The sequence below is a fragment of the Podarcis filfolensis genome (assembly GCF_964270895.1).
Source record: "Podarcis filfolensis genome assembly, chromosome: 7".
Lineage (NCBI taxonomy): Eukaryota > Metazoa > Chordata > Lepidosauria > Squamata > Lacertidae > Podarcis > Podarcis filfolensis.
In genome coordinates, this window is record NC_139603.1 from 62792736 (window position 1) to 62816722 (window position 23987).

Genomic DNA, 23987 nt, shown 5'->3' on the forward strand with positions numbered 1-23987 from the left:
GTATATATCTTTATCACACAATCATTGTTTGTCAGGCAATCTTATTTTGTATATGTGCAACAGAATTGTCCATTGTTTTATTTCCTCATTCGGTTAGGAACTAGGGCACTGCTTCCATTGCTCGAGTTTCTCATCATCTTTTTGTTGTAGTTGTTACGCATGCTGTTTGCATCTAATCCATCTTACTGCAGCTCCATCAGTGATCTATGAGCCAAATGATTTTGCCTGTCAGTTTGCAGAGTTTCAGACCCACTAAAAATGAACTCATCCAAGGCTGAGCTCAAGCGGCTCTTAGACCTGATTGGTTTGTTCTACGTGCCGCACGACTTCTTTGTTCTTAGGGTATGCACTATCATCATGTGACCCAATAAAACGCAATGCCAAGTTTAAATTTGCTGTTGCTGTGCATTATGCAGTGCTGCAAATAAGGAGCATAAAAGCAAATGCCTCTAACACATATTTTCTCTTTACAGCAATCATACTGTACTCTGATGCAGAAAGCCAAAAAGTAGGAGTCCAGGTTGCACAGATCTAATCATAACACAGCTGACAGCAGTTTGGGTAGGAATATATAGGTGGCATGATGAGACCAGAGGTCCCTTGGGTGCCAGGCTATTTTAAACAGATATTTATGTGAGCTGGAAGAGCAGAATTTGATCTAAACATAGGAAGCTCTGGGACCAAGGAGAAGAGTCGGTGGAAGAAGAGTGTATATCTTTAAAAATATTGTAAAATTAAGGATTGTTAGAAAGATGTTGGAAAAAGAAAATTATATGGCTTTGGTAGAAATGATATAAAGGGTTAAGTAAAAATGAATTGACGAAAGAGTGAACGTAAAACTACAATATATTAAATCAAATTATTAAGATAAAAACAAGGTTGGAAGGATTTGCTGAAATAACAATTTGAATTAGAATACAAAAATGAGAGGTGTGAGGAGGTCAAGGAAATAAGTAAAGGAAAAAGTTATGTAAAGGTTTAATCTGTTTTTTTTGTGTTTTTTTTGTTTTTTTCTCTTTTTTTAAAATGATTGTACTTTTTCTGTCTTTTTTATTATTTTTCTTTTTTCTCTTTGTAATCTTCAAAATTCTGAATAAATATTATCTAAATAAATAAATAAATAAATAAACATAGGAAGCTCACTTATACAGGTCAGGCCATTTGTTCATCCAGCTCACTATTGCCTGGGGATGCAGATAGTATGATTGCAGAGGTGAGGCCAACTGTCTGCCTTCTCACTCCTTGCCCATCATGGCTGGCAACTGCCTCAGGTGGCAAATGCCAGGGGCTGCAGCTGTCCCCCTACCATTCTCCCATAATTCACTCAGTGGCGTAGCGTGGGGGGTGCAGGGGGGCGGGCCGCACCGGGCGCAACATCTGGGGGTTAGGGCAAATCCACGGGTTAGGGGGCGCAAATCCACGGGTTAGGGGGCGCAAATTACTTGCCTTGCCCCGGGTGCTGACAACCCATGCTACGCCACTGAATTCACCTAAGCTAACCTGCTCTTTAGCACCTAAATAAGGCAGCTGCCTCCTGTATGGTTGAGAGTCATGCTCCATCCCCAGTGCTCTAAAGATTCAAATGTCAGTTTGGATGGATTTTCCCTACAGAAAAGGGGAAGGGGCACCATTTTGTCCTTCACCTCAAGAAACAAAATGTATCCCTTGCACATTTGCAGGGGGGAAGAATGTGTTGTTTTCCTTCTAATGAGTCAGCAGGGCCTTCTGAATACAGAGTAATGATCACACACTTATTCTTCTTACTAAATCATGTTTTAGGACCTTGTTCATGCCCACCTGAACAACACACTTTCATCTGGCACAGTTTGCCATGGAATCAGCTAAAAGAATATTCAGCACATGCATGCACTAAACTGTAACTGGCATCCATAATTTATAAATCTCAAGAGATGCATATTCTAAATATATATTGTTTATGTACAGGAAAATATATTTGGTGGAAAAGCATTGCTGGAAATTATATTTCCAATCATGCAATAACAGCTGAACTAGTTTATTCAGCTGGATAATAAACACAGTGGAAATGCACAATATATTATTGTGCAGCATCAGCTAAATGTCAGCATAAATCTATATATAAGAATGGATCTATTTGCCCAGTCAAAGTCAAGCACAACGAAGAAGTGAAATAATGTCTAACTTTAATGCCTGTAATCTCTAAAAGCATGAATAGGCTATAATACTGCAAGATATCTGAATCAGATGTGGCCTATAGACCCCTGAAGTAATAATATAAGATATTTGCTTCCTAGTCCTTGTCTGACTCATCAAGGATGACAGCACTCCCTTTGTGGTGAGGCAGCCAGAATTTGCAGCTATCCATAATTATATTTGGCAATTTCTAAAAAAAGGCGTGTCCTGTGGTGAAAGCCAGGATTAAACAATCCATGCATACTCCGTTAATAAAGTGGAAAACATGTTGATGATGCATTGAGAAATGGTAGCAGCAGAATAAAATTAAAACAGTCTGAACAAATGATCAAATGATACAGACAACAGAAATGCTTGAAACAGACAGTGACCATCAGAAAAGGGAACATTTTTATCCATTAGGAACAATGAATGCATTTTACTTAAATTACGGAACTGGATTATAATTGATTTTACTGGGCCTTTGAGAGACCTATCATCATTATAGTTCTTCTTTACATTACATTCTTTACATGCTTGTTGTTTGCACCAAAGCAATGTGTTGACAAATCATTCAATATAAAGCTTTTTAAGATTATAGGAAGAAATTAAATTTAAATGATGCTTCATTTTGCCATTTTCAGGACTGGCCTTTGTGCAGACTGCAAACTGGATGAGATCTCCTCAGAGGAGAAAAACAGGATCCCATCATTGGCCTCAGCTCAGATTCAGCATGAGAGGAATCTGCATCCTTTGAGAGATGGCTTAAGACTGACCACTCAGAATACATCCTTTCCAAAGGGCTGAAGAACCAGGGCCCAATGCCTTCTGAATGGGCATGCACCCCAGCTTCAGACCATTCACCAACCTTGCAAGTTCCTTCTGGCCTGATACAGCCACATTCACCTTTTGCTGTCTAGAGACTGCATACCAGTGGTGGGGGTGGCCACCTCATACCATTGCATGCATATTGCATAAACACAGGTCCCAAGCATTGACCCAATGCATAACACCTGAGGAGTGGGGTTGTTGCCTCCTCCTTGCTCATCAAAGTATCGGTCTGATGGCCAGGGAAGGACAATTTGCATTCCCATCTTGGTGCTGTGCTGGGTATAGAGGAATAAACCTTCCCACTCATCCCAGCATGGTGTCTACTTCTATTTTTCTTTTCTTTTTGCCACCACTGCCAGAACCAATGTGGTCTGGAAAGGGCAGAAAAAAATTATTGAGGACCAGATGAAGCCCTCATGTCAGAACTTAGCCACCCCTGCCTTTCTCCATCGCTCCCAGTCACAGAGAGCTTTAGCAACACACTACCAAGAGCTTTAACCACATTGACATCCAGACCTGGAGAAACAGCATTCATTTGGCAACTGAAGCTGTAGATTTCTAAGCCCTATTCAGGAAACAGAGGCAATAACTAATGTACATTCTAGATCTGGGCTCTGCTCGTGCTCCAGGAAGAGTTACAGCAGAAATGCCAAATATCAAGACACTCCATTATGGCCTGACATTTACCAGTAAAACAGATATTCATGGAGAGTGCCTTAGCCCAGCTCTTTGTTTGATTCTTTGAGAGGACATCTCCTCTGCTTTTTTCTGACCTGTGCTCCTATGAGCTGTTCCTGTTAAATTGGCAGTTTGGACATGTCCCCTGGTTCCATGGGACACGGGTGGAGCTGTGGTCTAAACCACTTGGGTTTGCCAATGAGAAGGTCGGCAGTTCGAATCCACACGATGGGGTGAGCTCCTGTTGCTCTGTCCCAGCTCCTGCCAACCTAGCAGTTCGAAAGCATACCAACGCAAGTAGATAATTAGGTAGCACTGCGGCAGGAAGGTAAACGGAGTTTCCATGCTCTCTGGCTTCCATCACAATGTTCCATTGCACCAGAAGCAGTTTCGTCACTTACCTGGAAAGCTGTCTGCAGACAAACGCCGGGTCCCTTGGCCTGAAATGCGAGATGAGAGCCATAACCCCATAGTCACCTTTAACTGTACTTCACCTTCAAGGGTCCTTTACCCTTACCTTTACCAGGTTTTCCTGTGTAATGGAAACTTGAGTCAAACTGTTCTGGGCTACTGGAAATGTGATGGTGGTGTGTTGTAGAGTGGCTCCTACAGTGAACATCAATGAAACTGCCCTCAGGCCAATCAGCAGGTAGGGTAAGTACAGTTGGCGTGCTAAAGCCATCCTCTGCTTCCCTTCCCCAAAAAGCTGGTATATGCAAGTGCAGCTTTTTTCTTCTTGACAGTGCATGCAACCCAAGATGTTGGGTCAGGCTTGAGAACTGGGTGCAGAACTTCCACCCACACATATAATTCTCCATGAAATGAATGATATATTCGGAAGCCTGTTTCCAATCACAGATGGCCTCTAGCTCCATCAGGGTCTTTCTGAACTGAAATTCATTAAAAGGCATATTTTAGTAATTCATAAATTCTTGTCAATCTGTGGTCTTTGTACATTTACTTGTCGCAATTTAATTAATTTTTGGATAAAAACCCTTAAGGAACAATTACTATGGTGATTCTTGTATGGATAATCTAATGTACTGTGAATGCCCCTTAATGGAAAGTATCTTAATAGATAGGACATGCATGCTTTAATCATCTTCACACCAGTGACATTTTCTAGACAGGCACCAAATGAATTCTTAGGTGGACGCATACAATTGCTGTAATCCTAGCACATTCACACATTCCTCAAACCACTTCAGTTGAGGCCAATGCCTGCAGCTTCCAAAACAGGTTAATAGACCTGCTTTCCAAGTATGACTGGAGACTCAGTTTAATTAAACAAGTAAGTAGGGAGGATATTTAATATACTTTTAAAAGTTATATGTGTGATTATATTTCTTCCACTAAATTTCACAAAGTTTGTGCAGGGCAAGAAGCCTTTCTGTTTTTGTGCTCCACACAGACTATAGTGGGGAACACATCTTTGGCCAAATGAAGCTTTTGATCGCCATAAAACTAATGGATATTACCTTTCTTAAAGAAATGAGGCAATCCTAGGAGACCAAGAATCTAGTCTTAATAGGGCTAAACTCTAAAGCAAACTTATTTAGAAGTTAATCGTTATGAAATAATCTGTATTAGTTGGATCTAGACTTAATTGTGTTTAGAGTAGACCCATTGGAATAGAATGTTGCAATCAATCATTAACCACGGTCAACTTAAATCGCATTGATTTGAATTGGTCAACTCTAAGCATGATTCAGTTTGCTTCCTTATATGATTAATAAATGTGATCCAACCTCATATTTTTCATATATATATGTGTGTGTGTGTGTGTGTGTGTGTAAATTTTATAGAAATATATGGACTTACTTTGGAAGTTTGTGGATTTAAGAATGAGTTATAAACCCATTGGGGTGGGGGGAGCTGAAAAACAACCGCAACAGATGTCACTTAACATTCATAATGCAGTTGCACCAGAATTTGGCAGTAAAATCACTGTGTGGTTCACCAGAATCACTTTGGAAGCATATTTATCATTATGACTAATTTGATTGTAAGACATTAATATGTGAAACAGCATTTGTGCTCTGCAGCCTATCAAGAGAATTTAAGAAATTAAACTAGATATTTGGGGGGGGGGGGAAATGGCATGCCTGTATTGAAATTGGCAGGATTGCCTAGCAAACCCCACCCTTTCTAAATGCCATCTGATTTGACTAATAATTCTCTTCTGCTCCATGGCAAAGACCAAAGGCGTTCATTTGACACAGAGAATGGGTGAAAGATACAAATGACAAAAATGGGCAAATATTCATGGTAGATACTGGTGACCAGTTGCACAGAGAGCAATACACTTCTATCACGAAACAAGTGGTTATATGGTAAGAAAACAGTGTGCCACCATACCACTTGATATCATTTAACCTGAACATATTGGATGCTCGACCAGCAAAGCTACTGACATGAGGACTGGGATACCAATACCAGTGAGCACTGGAGGTCTATTATGACAAATGGGTCACTGCCCCCACTATTGTTGGTCTTGATTTCTCTAAGCCCACCTGCCTTCTTATTTGCAACCAGTCCAGAGGTGGCCCTGGTTGCCTACTTCCCTCATCCTTAATCTCAGTTTTTCCCTTGTAGAACTCAGCCGGGAGGAGAATTTGAACAAGAGTAGAATTAGTTGGCTCCACCTCTCACTGGCTCTGACTCCACCTACCAGTTCCTACCAGACTTCTGCCCTACCAGTCCCAATGGGCTCCAGCCACCACTGGCAGTGAGTTCTAGGCACTGTGATGTTCCAGCATACATTGTTCCTTATCTGCAGCATGGTATAAATTAGTGTCATATAATAAGTCTCTCTCTAGTAAGCCATTTATTTTCTCTTTGATGGAAAATGTGAACAATTCCTAAGAAGCCAATAGTCCAAAATAAGGCTATACGATTTCTAATTTCTGTAAAGTTTCATGCTTGTGTGACCAAAACAAAGGACTCCTGAGCAGCTGGGAAAACAATGTTTGCATTGACCTACTTGCTCACATATTTCTCAGTAGGGCTGAAACAGGTAACGTTCATTTTTTCGATGATTACTGGAATACCAAGAAAGCATTTGATTATTTTCAATGGGAAATCACTCAACAATAATGGAGGTTTTCTGGAGTCTGCATTTGGGGATATATCTGCCCAGGAGTCAGTAATCATCTCCACTATTCTGAAAAGCTGTTTCTTATATTCTTTTATGCGCTTTGACTTACCTATCCCTGCACTATTTTGAGCTGCATAGAGAATGGCAATTTGCCCTTTAGCTCTGCCTGCTTTCCTGAGCCTTCACAATTTATTTTCACACCTAGACATAGTTTGCTATGTGTATGTCAAAATAGAAGACATTTATGAAAATCCCAGCTTTCAAAATTGCATTGTGTGAGCTGTTCAAATGACTGAAAACTCAAAATCTTTAAGTGTCAATCGGTATAACTGATTTTACCCCACTCCTATTAAAGATTTAGTTCTGAAGGCAGGGCGAAAGCTAGGATTGAATAATAATAATAAAGAATAACTGAAAAGAGATGTTTGACCATGCCTTAAAGCATAGTATTTCTTTTTTTAAAAAATTGCAGGGAAGATTTTATTTTTTGTGTTTACAGGCTAATATGTAAGCAACACACTCACATATAAAGTCCCGTCAGTAATCATACATGACCTTGAATTACATCACATAGGTGGGCTTTTTCTTTGGTGGAACCAGTGCTGTGGAATGACACCCCTGCAGAAATATGAGAGGGCCCATCAGTATTGGCATTCCATCAGCTCTTGAAGAACTCTTCTTTGGATAAGTATAAGGCTAAGAACTCTATGCCTAGAATTTCCGTAAGTGACCCATGAGTCCTATAATATAGTTACTCTGTGTTATGATTGCAAGGAGGAAAAATAAGGTTATAAAATATTCCATCACCAGGCTTTCTGGTTTGCTATAATGAGATGAAGTGCAAGTGTGTAGGCCGGGGGGGGGGGGCGATGTCTAAACTCCTCTGAAACTAAAAATACACACCAAAATATTGAGAAAGGAGGTTTTATGGAGTCTCACAACCACATTCCGAAACTCAAAGAAAAGTCCCTGCACTAAAAAGATGGAAAAAGCATTTGCAGATACCTCTCTTGGCTCTGATTAGCAGGTACTGCTTTGAATGGTGCAAAAGAGAAGCGAAAAAGGATCTGCAATCCGCGACTGAGATAAGGAATCCCATGGCAGGTGTAATTTCAGACCTTTATTCATTTGTCCTGGGCTCCAGATAGTCAGGCTTAGCAAGCCCAAGATCCAAGGGTCTCACACTGTGCCGAGGTAGTCTTTGAGAACGGTGTGGAAGGTTGGGAAGAACAACAGCCTTAAGATGTCCCAACACACCACAAGGCTGAAGCATGGACTTGTAGTTGATCCAAAAGTGCTGGCATGCTGACCAATGAGAAGAGGGAACAAAGGTGGGATTGGGTAAAGTTCAGGTAGGATGTGTTTGGGTACAGAGGAGGGGGTTTGGTGAGGGTGCAATGGGGGCTCACAAGAAGTGGAAATGTTTGTTTGCCAATGTGAGTGGACACCATCAAGAAAGCTAATCTCTCAGATGGCCCTTCTGAATAAGTTAACTGTTGAGAACAATCATAATGACATAAGTGTGAGTATAAAAGATAAATGGCACATCACTCTCTAACAACACACACACAGGGGGGAGGATAATGTTCGCTGAGAAAAGAGAATATCCTACTTCCACAAGGAAAATAAGAAAATTGCTGAAACAAATTTAAAAAACAAATTTATACATTTTCTAGAAAAGTAAAATAAGCAAAAAAGAAAGTGCAAGGCTGAACTTTAGAACTGTGCAATCGAATAGTTTACAAAGAGGCTCCACTTCTCAATAAATTTAATATTTCTAGTAAATGTTACCCACGCACTGCAAAACATGTTTGGATCATGGGCTAGCGATGAAGCTTCCTCCACAATTACTTGAACCCAACTTAGAGATGATCAATAGAACTTTCACAACTGAAAATTTGATGTAATTGGTAGCACAGAAAAGTATTCTTTCCTACATGTAGCATGGTTGTATTTAATGAATCCTTATTTAGAAGCCACAAGAGGAGATGCTGACAATATGTAGTAGCCAGAAGAATCTGTGGAATTCGTTTCTATATTTAAAAAAGCTCATGTTATCTTCCACCATGGATAAAGATGCTGAATAGCAAGAAGCAAAGAAGTAGCTGCGTCTACTGGGATACTGGGTGGAAAATTGTTTATTTGTGTGTAAACGGCTAGGGCTGGGGATTTGTGATGGCTGAGCTGTTCAGGTAAGACACAGCTTTGGGCCCAAGAGAAAGCTAATGAAAATTAAATTAGACATTCAAGCCAAGTGCTTATCTAGGTCAGTTTAGTTTGCCCAGAGCAACCCAAAATGCATTCTATACATAACCAGCCAAGAAAGATTTTGCAGGTGCTTTGTAAGGAGCCCATGGTATTTAAAATATTAAATCATAAAATGCTGGTTTGTTCTATGGCTTTTCTGCAGGATAAAAATAGAAGAAAAATTAAGGCTTTCAGCCTCTTAATCTTTTTTCCCATTTGTGTGTATGCACATGTGTGGCCTGTAAGAATATTCCATTGTGTACAGCCAGCCACAGATCATTTCTACAGCATAATCCAGAGAACTGTTTGCATCTTGAATGCGTGGTTACTTACAGATGCAAGAAATACTAATTAGATCCTGCAATCTCTTGTCCTCATTGGCTACAGAAGACCTTTGGAATTGCCAACTGTTAAGTTTACCAGTTTTTCTGCAAAGTACAAAATACGAAGCCAAAAAACCAAGGAAACAAACAAAAGCCCAACGTATAAATCAACCTTAAAATGTCTAGTGCAATTTATTAATTAAATGCAGTTTTATCTGTGATAATGCAAACATACTACCTAAGTTTTGATGCTCTGCAAAGCTTATGGTAATTTAAAACAAACCATGTAGAGCATTAGTACATTAATTAGAATTAACTGATATTACTGATATTAATCTTTTGTATCTTTATTTTTATGTGGAAATTGTTCTGTTTGGTTATGTAGTTTTTAATGTGTTTTGTTTATTTTTATGACTACTTTGCTATGTTTGTAGTTATGTTAATAATAATAATAATAATAATAATAATAATAATAATAATAATAATTTATTTGTACCCCGCCCATCTGGCTGGGTTTCCCTAGCCACTCTGGGTGGCTTCCAACAAAGATGAAAAATACATTAAAATGTCACACATTTAAAACTTATTTATACAGAGCTGCCTTCAGATGGCTCCTGAATATCATATAGCTGTTTATCTCCTTGACATCTGATGGGAGGGCGTTCCGCAGGGTGGAATCTTTTCATATTGTAAGCCGCCTTGAGTATTGTTTTAACTGTGGAAAGGAGGCATACAAATAAAAAATGATGACGACGACGATGATTTGGGGTGTCTTTTCTCCTCCCTAAACCAAAGCCTGATGTCAGTAATACACATACACTGAATCAAATTAGGGAACCCACAAAACCCCATGTTCCTCTGTTGTTCTGCCTTTTCTGTATTGTATGCCTTTATAGTCATGTTTCTCTAAGTCCCTGTGCAAGTGAGGCTGTGCAAATTATTGCCTGCAAAACACTGAAGAGATCGGGATTTGCTGACATTGTTAAAGCAGAGCAGCCGATTCTGGTTTTGTTTTTTTTCGAAAACAAGTTGAAAAGCTTGAGGATGTTCCAACCAGAGAAGGCAGGACTCACTCAAGGTTGCTCAGGAACACCTGCCATGCCCACCAACCAGCATTCCAAGTCGATGACTGGAGAAGAGCTGCAGAAGGCAAAGCTTGATGTGGACAAACTGGACAGACACCATCTTTCGGTTGAATGGTGGTTCTCAAACAATTTTTAGAACAATGGAGATTATGAGCACTACTCAGGCCAGCTAGACCTTGATGACTCATCTCTAACAGGTGACCATTCTATGAAGACCTCTAGCAAGGAAGGGCCCACCAACTAGATAACCTGGTTCCTTTGTCAAAATCTGTTCTTACTGTTAAGATGCTTTCCCTAATGTTAAGTCAGGATCTGGCTTCTTGCAACTAAAGCCATTAGATTTATTTCTGCCCTCTGGCTGAGCAGGGAACAAGTTTTTCCCTCTTTGATATTTCAAGATATCATGCTCCCACCATTCTTTTCCAGAATAAATATCAAGTTCTCCCTTTCAAGCTATGTGCTTTTTATCACCCTTCCTTACAAATGCTTTAGCATGACACCCTGGAAGTCCAAAATCAAAAGCTTCCCCCCCCCCCAAAAAAACAAATAAAAACCCTACCTTTCCCCTCCAATTGCATTTGACCATTCTCAAAAAAGAGGACATATCCAGATGGCAGATGGCTTAATTATGGTTAGATATTTTTTGTCATTATCTGGCCCAGAGCTTTGTTATATCTTAATTAGAGTGTGATTACATCACATTAACAGTTTCCCCACAGTCTTTTCCAGGCTAAATATTCAACTCTTGTGGGATTTGTTTTTGCATACCTGTCCATCTTCATTGCACTCCTCTGAACCCATCCCAATTTGTCTACATCCTTTTTACAATGTGGTGCTCAGAACTGAGTACAGTATTCCAGGAGATGTTGCCTAATGTAGAATAAAGTGGGATTGTTACTTCTCATACTTGAGGGCAAAAAGATAGAAGTAATCCACAATAGGCAGACACCTGAGTTATGTCAGTATGAAACCTTTCACTGTGACACAGAAGCGCTTCCATAATGGGCTGAGTGGGTTCCAGCTGCTCAGCCTCACAGAGATCTCCCCAAAGCTTTTTGCCTAGTGGGTGGTGGTCAAAGGAAGGCACCAGGAAAGATCATGACTGAGGACAGGAAATGCTCACTGACTAATCACAGCATCAAATAGCCACCATATTATTTCTGTTCCTTGCATGTTATTGTATTGTGCAAATCTCTCCTTGAGAACCTCCCAGAGCTATAATATGGTATGTAAGTATTACCAGTGCCAGATTTACATATAAGCTAAACAAGCTATCGCTTAGGGCCCCACTCTCTTGGGGGCCACAAAAAAAATTTAAAGGAAAAAACAAACTGGATGTACATTTCCAAAATATAAGATAAAAAAACAAATAAAATAAAACCCACATACAGCAACAGTGTTTTGTGTTGTGTAGGCTCCTATGATGTAAGTAATGGGCCCTGCCGGCTAGCCTGCTCCCTAAAATATAATAGAATCATAGAGTTGGAAGAGACCACAAGGGCCATCGAGTCCAACCCCCTGCCAAGCAGGAAACACCATCAGAGCACTCCTGACATATGGTTGTCAAGCCTCTGCTTAAAGACCTCCAAAGAAGGAGACTCCACCACACTCCTTGGCAGCAAATTCCACTGTCGAACAGCTCTTACTGTCAGGAAGTTCTTCCTAATGTTTAGGTGGAATCTTCTTTCTTGTAGTTTGGAACCATTGCTCCGTGTCCGCTTCTCTGGAGCAGCAGAAAAAAACCTTTCTCCCTCCTCTATGTGACATCCTTTTATATATTTGAACATGGCTATCATATCACCCCTTAACCTCCTCTTCTCCAGGCTAAACATGCCCAGCTGGTTTGCTCATTTCTATAGGAACTTTTGTTATTGCCAAATGCCAATGTGTTTGCATTATTAAGTTTGTTATGAATAAAAAATCATTTTAAGTTAGAACTTAATAATTATTTCACTATTAATATACAGTGGTACCTCGGTTTAAGAACAGTCCTGTTTACGAATGATTTGGTTTACGAACTATGCAAAATTGGAAATAGTGTCCCGGTTTGCAAACTTTACCTCAGTCTAAGAACAGAATCCGAATGGTGGAAGGGCACCGACGGGGGGAGGCCTCATTAGGGAAAGCACGCCTTGGTTTAAGAATGGTTTCGGTTTAAGAACGGACTTCCAGAATGGATTAAGTTTGTAAACTGAGGTACCACTGTACTTCTTCTTAATTGTATTTCACTATTAATATACGTCTTCTTAATTGTATTTCAGTTCAACAATTACTTTGATAAAATACATATTTTGTTATGTGCAAATGGGGCTTTAGACACCTATTAGGTCCATAAATTACCATATAGCATATATTCAACACAAAAACAGCGACAATTTGCTATTGACAAAGGACAGCTGGACATATAAAGGGCCCCATTACCTTCAGTAGCTTAGGGCCTCATCAAACCTAAATCCAGCCCTGAGTATTACAATTAAATAAATGTGCCTTAAATGGTGAAGGTCTTTCCATGATAATTCCAATGACATATGAATGGCTTTGTGGTGCTGACCATAGGCTCTTTCAAGACAACATTTGGCCACACTTGCCCTGCTATGCTGTTGCTAGGTACATTCCCCAGGGAGGAAATGTTCCATTATGCATTCTGAATAAATTGTGGAAAGTGTTATGCAATGCAATCACCCTCTAACCAAGATATAGCAAAAACCCTGGGCCAGGTAATGATAAGCATTTTCATTCATTCATAGGTCTAGCAGTTGAGAATTGGGGGTAATTTAACCATCTGCCAGCCAAGTGCGTACTCCTTTGGTAATGATCAAATAAGATTGGAAGGAAAGGGTAGCTTTTGTGAAGATTCTTTTTTCCAACAGCACTTGACTTCAGGCTCCCAACGTGTCATGCTAAAGCATTTGTAAGGAAAGATGAAAAGGAACACATAACTAGAAAGGGCCAACTATGCTCTTTAAAGACTCAGTTTAGCCTGTTAGCACTTAAATGGTTTTCTCCCAAAGAATCCAAAGCAAGAAGAAAGATGTGTGAGGCGGCCATTAGTGAGAGCCATTAGGAAAGAGCAAGCAGACTTGATAATGATTTCAGGAAAGGATGAACAGAAGCCTTTGCAAGATGTGCATCCTCAGTCTAAGGGTCTAAGACAGTGGGGGCAGTGTTTTGAATAGGTCGAGATCCTGTAATTTCACTATATTTCTTTGTCAATATGCATTCCATTACAGTATCTACACAGCAGGCAGGCAGAAGCCCTGAGGAGCAATTTCTGACAACAAACAGAATGAGACTACTTTTGCCGGCATAAAACAAGGACAGATGCTGACAGGAACAAGGTAGGCACCCAGTTAAACCCTATCCAAGATGGCTAAAAGTTCACCCAACAACTGCTCATGAAGTTGCAGCAAAGAACTGATTGGTAGAGTTTTAGCATTTTTCAAGGGACTCGCATAAGTGGCTCCAGCTGTTAGGTCAAGGAGGGGAAAGACATATGCAGGATCTGTTTTGCCCATATATGGAGCCACACAGAACTTGGTCCCATGCATATGGCTCCCTAGGAAGACGTGTGGTGGTGCATGGACACCTCAACTCTCTCTTCTCAAGGCAAAGACACTTCCTTCAGTTCCTCTCTATTGTACTCCTAACAAACCAACCAAAAGGTGTTTAGCAAACTATATCCCTTCAAGCAGTGATGGCCAAACTCGGCCCTCCAGCTGTTTTGGGAATACAATTCCCATCATCCCTGGCCACTGGTCCTGTTAGCTAGGGATGATGGGAGTTGTAGTCCCAAAACAGCTTAATCACTGCCTTAAAGCAAGGGTGGGCAATTTTCCAGGGCTGTATTTGTTCAATAATAATCTGTTGTGAGCTGCATGTCAGCCAGTGCTTTTTTTTCTTTTTTTAAAAAAATGTTTAGGGGTACACTCATTTTGACTCAAGAAAATCACTATTTTATAGTTCAAATCAGGGGAAATAAATACAGTAAATAGACAAAAGTACAAAAATGTTTAGGGGTATGTGTACCCCTGTGTCCCCACAGAAAAAAAGCACTGATGCCAACAATGGGTGGAGCTAGAGCCAATTATGGATGAAGCAGTGGCGTAGCGTGGGTTGTCAGCACCCGGGGCAAGGCAAGTAATTTGCGCCCCCTAACCCGTGGATTTGCGCCCCCTAACCCATGGATTTGCGCCCCCTAACCCATGGATTTGCCCTAACCCCAGATGTTGCGCCCGGTGCGGCCCGCCCCCCCCTGCACCCCCCACGCTACGCCACTGGGATGAAGTCAAAGTAGCAAAGGGTTTGTCCATACTTTCACTTGTCCTGTGCTTAGAAAGCATGGGCCTGAGCAGTTTTCCACTTATCCCACACTTTATAGAATCCCCAAGGATCATCTAGTCCAACCGCCTGCAATGTGGGGAAACTCAGCTAAAGCATCCATGGCAGATGGCCACGGCTTAAAAACCTCTAAGGAAGGAGAGGCCACCACTTCCCAAGAGAGACCGCTCCACTGTCAAACAGCTCTTACTGTTGGACATTTCCCTGAAGTTTAGTTGGAATCTCCTTTCTTGTAATTTGAAGCCATTGGTTCCAGTCCTCCCCTCCAGAGCAGGAGAAAACAAGCTTGCTCCCTCTTCTGTGAGAAAGAGAGGAAAGGTAACATCTGGATGTTGGGTCATAGTTGAGGACGCATCATGTTCTACTGACTGTACCTGAATACAACAAGCTGACACCTTGGTTTATTTGGGTGTGCTTTTCATGAATTCTTCCCTAAAGCTTTTGTGTTAGTTTCGTTCTAAAATATAAGCGTCCAGAATAATCTCAGCTGAGAATGCTTTGGAGTAGGAGTTCCCAAATTATTTATTTTTTATCTGTTTCCCAATCACCGCTGGTCCCCAACAGTCACAATGTTTTCCTTGAATCTCAGAGGGAAGTCCAACAGATTGACTCAGTGCTGTTGTCTCACCCCACTGGTTGAGCATCGTCATTTTGGAAGATTAAAAGAAATTAGGTCTGGTTTACACACAGTTAAACCACGCTGTGCATAGCTCATTTACCTGTGCTTTTCATTAGCAATATTTTATGACCTATTAACATCTCATTATCTTTATCTGAACTTTAACTCACGTTGACCCTGGCACTAGCAGGTTTAAGATAGCCATTATGTTCCATCCATGATGTTGCAAAAGGAAAAAAAGATCCAAAATCTCAAAGCAAAGCAGAGACTATAGAAGCTTAAATGGCTTTTAAAAAATCACACTGTTAGATTTACTATGCTTTACTAATTAACTTAGTATGGAACAGAGGAAAAATTAAGCAGTATTTTTATTTTCAAGATTTGGGTTTATCTTCAAGAGTTGGTGTTAGTCCAGGATAAATGCACCAGTATAGTATAATAAATGATATTGTGCTGTTATTAAAAGAGGCAGTAAAATGCAAGTTAGCTCTGTTTTGTTTTGGGCTGCAATTTGCCTGTCTTTCCATAATATTCTTGGTAGGAATCCATATGTTGTCACTGATCTCTATGACATGCCATCCTCAGAGTCAACATGAGCTAACCTTTAGAGATGTATAATGAAATGTGAACAAGTGTTAATGGGTTGTAAAATATGTTGTGAACAGCAAGGGAAATGGATGCAATAAAATCAGGATGAACGGTACTGTCCATCGCCACTATCTACAGATACTCTCAATAAATATTGCTTTATGCTTCTATATGTGATAGAAAGTTTCAAGGAACTATGCTAGCTGCTTTGGCAGTGGGACCTATGGCATTTTTTGTAATATTTGGCTTATTTACAATAATGCAAGTAGGGCAAAAGAGGAGGCAGGTGTAAACATGGCAGAAGATCCACTACCACACATCAGATCACCAGAGAGATAACTGCATCCACAAATTGCTTAGGTTCATAAATCGGGTGTGGAGAACTTTTGATCTTCCTGTTGTTGCTGAATATAATTTCAAGGGCCTTCTTGGTAGTGACGCCCGGCCTGTGGAATGCCCTCCCATCAGATGTCAAGGAGATAAACAGCTATATGACATTCAGGAGCCATCTGAAGGCAGCTCTGTATAAAGAAGTTTTAAATGTTTGATGTGACACTCAGCAACATCTGGAGAGCCCAAGGTTCTGTATGCCTGACCTAAATGGTATGAGGCATGCAGTTCTCTGTATGTTTCTTCCTCTCACCCCAGACATTCAGTGGAGTCCTGTCTTCCCCCTTTATAGAAAGGAAGTTCAAGTTAAGTAAGAATAAATCACATCCTGAAGTCATGACAGTGCAATAGGAACCAACGAGGTTTTTCTCTTATCCCCTTACACAGTGCTCCACAGCAACTCATAAATAGTGAGTCCCCTGTAATGAATCTTAGCTGGTGCAACATTTACAGTTGGCAGGGGTGTTTAATAGGTGTAATTGCTTTAGTATTTCGATTTCTACTGGATATTTAGAAACATGATACAACTTATGCATGCCCAGAAATGCCTTTTTACTTGTTCATCATTCCACAAGATCATAAATATAGCTATATACCTAATTAAAATAGGCTTTACATCTGATTGACTAACAGGAATGCTGGCAGAAAAGTAGCATAATTGCATTCCTCAACATTTTCTAGCTAACTATGGTGCATCCAGATAATGCAAGTAGGGCAAAAGAGGAGGCAGGTAGTAGCGTCGACATGGCAGAAGATCCGCTACCACACATCAGATCACCAGAGAGATAACTGCACCTACAAATTGCTTAGGTTCATAAATCAGGTGTGGGGAACTTTTAACCTTCCTGTTGTTGCTGAATATAATTTCAAGAGTCTTCTTGGTAGTGGCGCCCGGCCTGTGGAATGCCCTACCATTGGGATTGTAGCATTAGTTTTCCTGGTTGTAGTGCTAGCACTTCTGTCCTGGCTTTGTACTATATTCTTTATTGTTGGCATCCATCCCTCTGTCTCAAGAGATAATGCCGTGTGCCTCCAGGGGTGAAGCCAAACCGCTGCATTAGCAGCGCAAAAGTGATCTCTCTGGGAAGCAAGCCTGGGCAGTGTGTATGGAAGTACTGGGCTGCCCAAACAAGAAGACCCCACTCTTGGCCTCGCTGATGTGGTCCAAAGGAAAGCAGAGCAAAACGTTTGGCACCAGCTTGGCTGTAGGACTTGCCAGAAGGAAGAGTACAAGGTGCCACCCAACCATCTTAGCGACTCCACTCTGCATTTTGTGTAGGGTTTACTCCTTAGTCTTCTCTTCTCCTGAAGATATCCCACAAGGCAGCGGGAGATTAGCATCAGAGTTTTCCTTCTCCTAGATGGGCTACCTTCCCAAGCTGACCAGCCCCAACCGCCTTCTTGACCACTGGACCTGTTATTGGTCCTGTCCCCTCAGCCCACCAGAGCTTGTCTTCACATTCAGGGAAAGTCCCCAACTCACTGAGGGTTTGAAACCCATTGGGTACCCTCAATTGGTTTAGCTGGCCAGTCAAAGCCATTCCTGGGGTGTGGCCACTGTTACATGCTGACAGCATATAGGAGCCTCAGGTAAAAGCTGAGTGCAGGGTGGGGACCAAAGTGGACAAACTATCCCAGAAGGAGCACAGAATGATGCCCACCAGAGTTACGACCCCTCCCCTATCACCCCATAAATAATAATACAGTGGTACCTCGGTTTAAGAACAGCCCTGTTTACGAACTATTCCGTATATGAACTCCACAAAACCGGAAGTAGTTTTCTGGTTAGCAAACTTTACCTCGGTCTACGAACAGAAGCCGAACGATAGAAGGGCACCAGTGGCGGGTGGCCTCATTAGGGAAAGCCTGCCTTGGTTTAAGAATGGCTTTGGTTTAAGAACGGACTTCCGGAATGGATTAAGTTTGTAAAGCGAGCTACCTCTGTAATAATAATAATCAATGATATCCCGCCTTTTTCTCTGAGGAGCCCAAGGTGGCACACCTGACTCTTCCTGTCCTTATTTAACGCCTACAACAACAGTGGGATGTCCATTAAACGGAGAGGCAGTGGCTGGCCCAATGTCACCAAGTCAGCCTCATGGCCAAGTGGAAATTCGTATATTTGGCATCAGCAGACCCAGAGTGCAATCAATGAGCCTTACTTTGGGGAAGCTACCTTCTTTACCTTTTGCATCATGGCACCGTGGCTTTCAGATCAATATACTGCCATGTTTTGCTAAATTTCATCCCCAACAGCGGCCACTACCAGACGTGTTGTCGCCATCAACACCCATTTCTGTGCCTACATGCTTCTGTTCTCTCATGAAGATGGTGAGAAAGCACAGGATGCAGGTATACTGCCCCAAATTTCATGACGTGAGCAGCAATGAAAACTGAAGGGAGTTTACTCGATTTTTACCATCAATGGGGTTGCAAACAGATTTTGTTTTCTGTTTCAGGAAGTGCAAATTAGGTTAGGTACACATTAAACCAAACCAAATTTCTTCCCCATCCCTACTTTTGAGCAAGCATGGATAGGCTCCCATTGTCCTTTACCTAAATGGTAAAAGGAAATGAGATACAGCAACATTACTTCTCTCGGAGAAAAAAGCACAGTCTACCAAAATTGACAAGGAAGTTTTAGGTTTCCACATTAGTTTGCAGATTTTATGATTGATGATGACTACTTTCCTCATTAAAAGCCCTCTTCTTTCATGTTGTCAGTTGAATTATCAGACAGCTGCAGCTCAACAATTTTGTGTCTGATGTCAGAAATCCATCTTTTAAATGGATTTGTGTCACTACTGCTGCCAAATTCTTTAGCAGAAGATATTTTCAAAAGACATCTCTTGGGATCTTCTTCCTAAATTTACCAGAGTTAACAGAGTGAGGAGAAGGAGGCATTTTATTATAATGACTATAAGATGTGGTTTGTATTTGTCGCCTTTTGCTTGATTGCAGCTAACTACATCGTTCCTCCCCACTTACAGGCTCCCTTTATAGAGCTGACTTCTGTTTCTAGAGCACCAGTGGAAGGAAATTGTGTTCTTCCCTATGATTCTTTTCTTAAAAAAAAAAAAAAAAGCAGACAGTTGCCAAAATCCAGCAGCTTGAGTATACATGAAGAGCAGGGCTGGATTAAGACCTTTATAATCCCCTAAACACTTAAAAGATTTTGGTTCCCCCATATACAGCTAATTCAAAATATAAACAAAAGTAAAACGTATATCATTAATCTCAATCACTACCTTTTATTATGACTATTTATTATTACGATTACTATTATTATTATTTTCATTGTGGGAGCCTTTTTCATGGAACCTGGTTCAGTTGCACCATATGGTCATGGAAAATCCGGCAATGGAAAATTTCTGTGCTGCCCCGCTTCCCTTGATGCCCTAAACCCATGCTTATTTTGCTTAATTGTTAATCCACTCCTGATGAAGAGCTTCTTATGTTCAAATGGATATTGTGGACAATAAAGTGTGTTCTATTTATGTCAACATCGCAGAATGCTCTAGGAAGGTGCTTTACGCCAGGTCATACTGTATGTCTGTCTCTAGCCCAATAATGTCTACTCTGATTGGCAATGAATCTCCAAGATCTCCAATGGAGATCTTTCCCACAAAGGCAGATTTAGGGGAGTGTGACCAGTTTACCCTGCACTGGGCGCTGAGCTGAGCTTACTGTTGCAGTGACCCCTGAAGCAACAATGACAAACAACAGAAGGCAAGAGGTGGGGGAGCACCGAATTTTGGTGTCGCACCAAGATGTTAAAGCCCAAAGTCCACCACTATTTCCCATCAGCTGAACACCTATCAAAGACTGGAAAATGTCCTCCAACTTCCTCAGCTTCATCCACTGGGTGCAAAAGTAGAAGGGTTCAAATGCTCAGTGCCTAGACAAAATAAACCACCATGATAATCAAATAACAGGTGTTTCTTCTTAATTCCTGAAGATCCAACAGTATTTTGGTTGTAGGGAACCAGGTTAGTAAAGACTTTTATTTTATTGAATTATGCAGGATAAATTGGTGAGCTTGAAACCCAAGAAAGAAGAGGACTTTGATTTTAAAAGGGGGACAAATGTTTAATGCATATATTTTAAGCTTTGTGTATAGATTTTTACATTAGGATAACTTTAAAAGTCACCTGTAACAAGATGAAGAAGGTTAAAAATTGAAATATTAAAAGTATAAGGTTTTAAGGACAAGTATTAAACAATGAAACCAAGAAGGGGAGGGGAAGGAAGTCAGCCAAAATTATGGTTTAAAAATTTATTGATGATGCTTTAGTTGTTACTTTTGGAAAATGTAATAAAATGTTATCCAAAAAAACCTTTTATTTGAGTGTCTCAGGACACCCTCCCAGGAACCACAGGATTGCAGGCTTACGGCACAGTGCTATACATTTCTACTCAGATGTAAGCCCCATAGAGTTCAATGAGATTAACTTCCAGCTTTAAAGCTAGTTTTGTTTCTTAGGTATTCTACAAAGTACAGTGTTTGATTGCTTGATTATATGTTGTTCTTATATTCAACTAATAAAATATTTAAAAAAAAGTACAGTGTATTTATTTGAAGAGTTCTCTCATTAAGAGACCACTGGTGTGGGTTTGGTTGTTTTGTTCTATACAAAAGTAATTTAATTCAGTCAACTGAAAATTTTAATAAAAAAGAGTATTTTTCTGAAGAAAATAGAGTCTCTCAGTTTTTCAACTGCATTTCCACAGGAAAAATACTATTATCTCCTCCCTCCCTCTAGTTAATTGCATATTCAATTTAGGCCTTCTCAATTTAGATAACTTCTCTGGTAGATTACCCCTTAGCTAATTCTTTTCTTTGACACCTGCTGCAAGGCCTCATAACACAAGCCCACATATTCAAGACAAGTGCTATGCAGTATATTATTCACATCTGTAAGAAATAAATTATGCAACCCATTGTAAATAAGGACTTGTTTTCACAAGCAGCAGATGAGGTGATAAACCTCTGCCTCAACTATATCACTTTAGCATCATGTGATGTCATGCTCTTCCACACACTCTCATAAACACACATTTCATTCTGCATGGGAAACAAGCCTGTCAGTGACAAGGCTAGGTTAAAAACCTTCTCTGTGACATCTTTATTTCTATGTGCATGAGTTCTTGTTTGTTTGTTTGTTTTCCTATAGAGAATCATAGGAAAACAATGATTCTTGCTTTGCCACAACACCGTCTAGCTTATCCACAAACAAATCAGAATTAAAGCTCAGTGAACAGGTTGTCTTGAAGTGCCCATATTCCCCATTCTATTGGTTTTCTGTTCCTGTATATATCTCCTTATGCTACCTCTCTTCCCTCCCACCCCCAGTAAACATAAAGAGGCAAGAAGAGAAGCAAGTGTTGCCACTTAGGGGGCCACCTGGCTCTGTTCACTATGTATGGATTTGGTCCAGAATTTGGAAATAGAAAAATGTCACAGGGCCCAGTCGCATAATACGTTTAAAGCAGTATCATTTCACTTAAACCACAGCTTCCCCCAAAGAACTCTGGAAAATGTACAGTGGTACCTCAGGTTACATATGCTTCAGGTTGCATACACTTCAGGTTACGGACTCCGCTAACCCAGAAATAGTGCTTCAGGTTAAGAACTTTGCTTCAGGATGGGAACAGAAATCGTGCTCCGGCAGCACAGTGGCAGCAGGAGGCCCCATTAGCTAAAGTGGTGCTTCAGGTTAAGAACAGTTTCAGGTTAAGAACGGACCTCTGGAACGAATTAAGTACTTAACCTGAGGTACCACTGTACTTTGTTTAGGATGCTGACCTCAAAGACCTACAATTCCCAATTGGTACCTCTTCCCAGGAACTCTGGGAATTGTAGCTCTGTGAGGAGAATAGAACTGTCCTAACAACTCTCAGCGCCCTAAACAAATTACAGCTCCCAGAATTCTCCGGAGGCAGCCATTAATGCTTAAAGTGATATGATACTGCTTTATGTGTGCAGTGCAGATTCAGCCATAATCTAGTAAAAGATGGTGTCTTGTAGAAATCCCTTTGCATCACACAATAACATTCTGATTTACCATGTTCCCTGAAGTCCTTTCACAACTTATGAATTCTTGTGGCATATTTAATGTAAGACTTACAATTCTGGGGGAGATAAGCCATTTCATTACCATCAATTGATCCTTGAGGCTGGGGGTGATTTGTTCTTCTGTATGAATTGTAGTATTTTGCAAGATACAGGATATAATGCCAACAGGTTTTTTCGCCTCACTTTGCTTTATTAAATGGAGTATTGATTATATCTTTCTTTTATCTCTCTTTCTTATTCTGTAAATCTTTCAAACACTGAATTTCAAAGTGAATTATATTGAAACAACGCTTCCAAGGGCTATTTAGGACTTTGTGATTTCAGAGAAATTCTGAGTTGTGTTTCTATCACTTTCTTCAAGTTTTATTGCTTAGTTAATAATGAGAAACAGTTATAACTCTTCAAGCTGACCAGGCATGATGTTGCCAAAGTGATTGGTGTACAGGTAGATTTGTACACGATATAAAACACTGTACCTCCCTGACCAAATGGCTTCTTCTAATCAAACAGTAACTGACACAGTGGTACCTCGGGTTGCAGACACTTCAGGTTACAGATGTTTCAGGTTACAGACTCCGCTAACCCAGAAATAGTACCTCAGGTTAAGGACTTTGCTTCAGGATGAGAATAGAAATTGCGCGGTGGCAGTGCGGCAGCAGCGGGAGGCCCCATTAGCTAAAGTGGTACCTCAGGTTAAGAACAGTTTCAGGTTAAGAACAGACCTCCAAAACAAATTAAGTTCCTACTAGTAAAAACAGAGACTGGTTGGAGGATTAGGCCTTATGAAGAAATAAAGAACAAATTGACAGGATGGATCCAATTTCACCAAATTAATTCTATATGGTCTGAGGATAAAAAGAATGGGATAAGTGAGAAAAAATCTAGATTTCAGATTGAAATACTAGAAAGTAAAACAAAACTCCTATCGAAAATGTATAGCCTGTTACTTGAATGGGACACCAAAGATGAAGAAGTAAAGGAGGTAATGATCAGATGGGCAATGGACTTCGGACATAACATAGAGTTTGATAAATGGAAGGCATTATGGAATAAAGGCATGAGATTCTCGGCATGCACAACACTCAGGGAAAATATGTATAAAATGATGTATAGGTGGTATGTAACGCCCATAAAATTGGAAAAAATATATAAAACTGGTGATAAATTATGTTGGAAGTGCAAGATCAAGGAGGGCGATTTCTGTCATATGTGGTGGTTGTGTGAGCCTATCAAAAAATTCTGGGAATCTATTTACAATGAATTAAAAAAAATCTCAAATATACCTTTATAAAAAAAACCGAAGCCTTTCTGCTGGGGATAATTGGGGAGGAAATCAAAAAGGAAGACCAAACACTCTTTCAGTATGCGACAGTGGCTGCCAGAACTCTAATAGTGCAGAATTGGAAGACATCAAAAATCCCAACTATAAACGAATGGCAAACCAAACTATTTGACTATTTAGAACTGGCAAAAATGACACAGAAAATAAGAAATCAAAAAGACATAAAGTTTAATAAAGAATGGAATAAATTTATGACATACATGGAAAAAGAGGTAAAAAATC